This window comes from Chiroxiphia lanceolata, chromosome 16 (assembly GCF_009829145.1).
Source record: "Chiroxiphia lanceolata isolate bChiLan1 chromosome 16, bChiLan1.pri, whole genome shotgun sequence".
Lineage (NCBI taxonomy): Eukaryota > Metazoa > Chordata > Aves > Passeriformes > Pipridae > Chiroxiphia > Chiroxiphia lanceolata.
The window spans coordinates 4,392,918-4,395,365 of NC_045652.1; the positions used below are offsets into that span (position 1 = coordinate 4,392,918).

Below are 2,448 nucleotides of genomic sequence, written 5' to 3' on the forward strand. Positions count from 1 at the left end.
AATATAGTGACTTCTAAACAGATTTAAAAAGAAAACCCCTACAAACCCAGAAAATGTGTATATCTGTCTTTAGAAATTAGTGTTTATATCACAACCGTGATTTGTGAATAAAGAAAAATGGTTTGTAATATCAAAATAAAAGCTTAGTCTGAAAAGGTAAAACCATGTCGGTGTTCAAAGTCATTTTGCTTTCCCTCCTCCCCGTGTTGGTCCCAGAGCTGCACCCGCAGCACAAGAAATGCCCACAGACAGGGGGCACGGGGTTCTTCCCACCTGGCAGCGGTGCCAGGGAGCCCGAGGTGGTTCCTGCCCCATATTCCAGCCTGGGCTGCTGTCCGTGTGTCTGTCCATGTGTGTGTGTGTGTGTGTGTGTGTGTGTGTGTGTGTGTGTGTGAATGGCAGGGACAACCCCCTCACCAGCGCGGTCAGGCCTGGCTGCTGCTGCCACAGCCCAGAGCGATGAGATCCGGGACGGGACTCTGGGGAAGGAAGGTTTGCTTCCCAAAAAGGCAAAGGGACACCAGTCCCGGCTGTGTTTGTCAAGCAACACCGCACGATACGTGAGGAAGAACCGGGGATTGTGCGTGGGAAATACAACTTCCCTGGGAGGGGGAGAGGAGGGGCTGGCACTGATCTCTCCTTTGTGGTGACCAAGGACAGAACCTAAGGGAATGGCCTGAAATTGTGTTGGGGGGGGGGTTGGATTGGATGTTAGAGAAAAGTTCTTCCCTCAGAGGGTGGTTGGGCACTGACCAGGCTCCCCAGGGCAGCGGGCACAGCACCAAGGCTGCCAGAGCTCAAGGAGCATTTGGATGATACTCTCAGACACTCTCAGTGACTCTTGGGGACAGTCCTGTGCAGGACTAAGGGTTGGACTTGATGATCCTTGTGGGTCCCTTCCAACTCAGCATATTTTCTGATCCTGTGGTTCCAAAAAAAGCAAAGTTACACCAGTACCAGGTGTATTTTTCAGGCAACACTGCATGATACATTAGGATGGATTGGGTTTTGTTCATAGGAAGAAAACAAAGGCATTCTCCAAACTTCCCAGTGCCAGTTAGGCTTCCATTTAACTGTCACTTCCATGGACAGCTTCTATTTCTATGTGTGTCAGGTACAGAGCAGAAAGCAAAGAAGGTTCCTTCTTGTCACTCCCAGGTTTGTTGCCCAAACCACAGGTAAGATGACTGCATGCTGTGGGTGTAAGATTTGCCTGTCAGTCCAACAGGTCATGATGAGGCTGATGAGTGTAATGTGCCTCAGCCATGTCACGTGCAGGCCAACAGAATGATGTGACTCTTCTACCTCTGTTACTGTTATACTGTAATTTAGCAGAGGGAGAGAAGACAGGAAGATAAGGGATTCAACATTGCTTGCTTTGCAGTTTAGCAGTGAGTTTTACTCTAACAAGTGGTTGGATCCTTCTGGGAAGCTAAAGAGAAGGAACCCTGATGTTTGCCAGGAATGATGGGAAGGCATTATGCTGGGATTCATTTATATCTTTGTATGAAACACAAGCACTGTATGTCCAAGTGCACTCTCCTGTGTGATGTGCATGATGGATATATTGGCAGTGCTTCCTTTGGTGGCTGGATGAAATGACCAAGGTGGTAATACTGGGTAAGATTTGAACTAAAGGCAGGTGAGAAGCATGTGAACAGACAAATACAAGTGGGACACACATGGAGAATATGAAATTCCGCATAATTTTCACGTGGTTCGATTCATCTGCTGTTGTCTGGTATCATTGCTTATGATTTAATGCAGTAGTACCTTTCTTGGCCAAGTAGCCAACATATGCTAAATTAATAAAAACTTTTTATTTATTGAACAATTGGCCATAGAATAAGCCAGAAAATAAGAAAAAGACAAAAGGAAAAGGCAGTAAACTTTTTAGAGTATTTTTTCCCAGTTATTTAAGCTCAGATGTAGCTTTAGTTCCTTGCAAAATTTGAACTGAATCTTTATAGAAAATCTTAGTAATCTCCCTGTATACTATGTTCTGTACTACTCTGCCCTTGGTCATCTTTAAGGGCATCCAGGTTGTTCATTAACTTCCAATGTGGGGAAATTTTTAAGGTTCCTTTTTTAATTAGAATTTAATTTTCTTTAGCTTTCTTGTTTCAGTCGCTGTCATGCCATATTGCTGTTTCTTGCCTCAAGTGATTTTTTTGCAAGTTTGACATGTTCCTCTTGCCACATTTTTTCAGTTTTACAGTACAGATGCATGAGGAAAAAAGGCTGTGCAAGTCATTTCCTCCCTGAAGTAGAGCTGAAATATCATCCTTTTGGTAGGTGTAAGGGAGAGAGGAAAAAAGAAGAAAAAAGAATAAAATAAAAAGCAACCTTGTTTCAGTGGGAAGAGAAGATTTGAGTGGGAGGTGAGAAGATCAGAAGAGAGACAATGATTTTGGGAGGTCTTTGAAGAATTTATGAAAGTGTCATCAA

At 44.0% G+C, this 2,448-nt stretch overlaps 1 protein-coding gene across 34 annotated transcripts in view; it reads left to right on the plus strand.

The window, feature by feature from the left end:
- The window catches only part of RBFOX1 (RNA binding fox-1 homolog 1), a 1,157,213-nt gene extending 1,157,051 nt beyond the window's left edge, over window positions 1–162 (plus strand). For all 34 annotated transcript variants that reach the window (XM_032703684.1, XM_032703685.1, XM_032703682.1 and 31 more), the window contains one exon: window positions 1–162. This exon is cut by the window's left edge. The gene's annotated coding sequence lies outside the window, so the exon portion shown is untranslated.
- The last annotated feature ends 2,286 nt before the right edge of the window (window positions 163–2,448 follow it).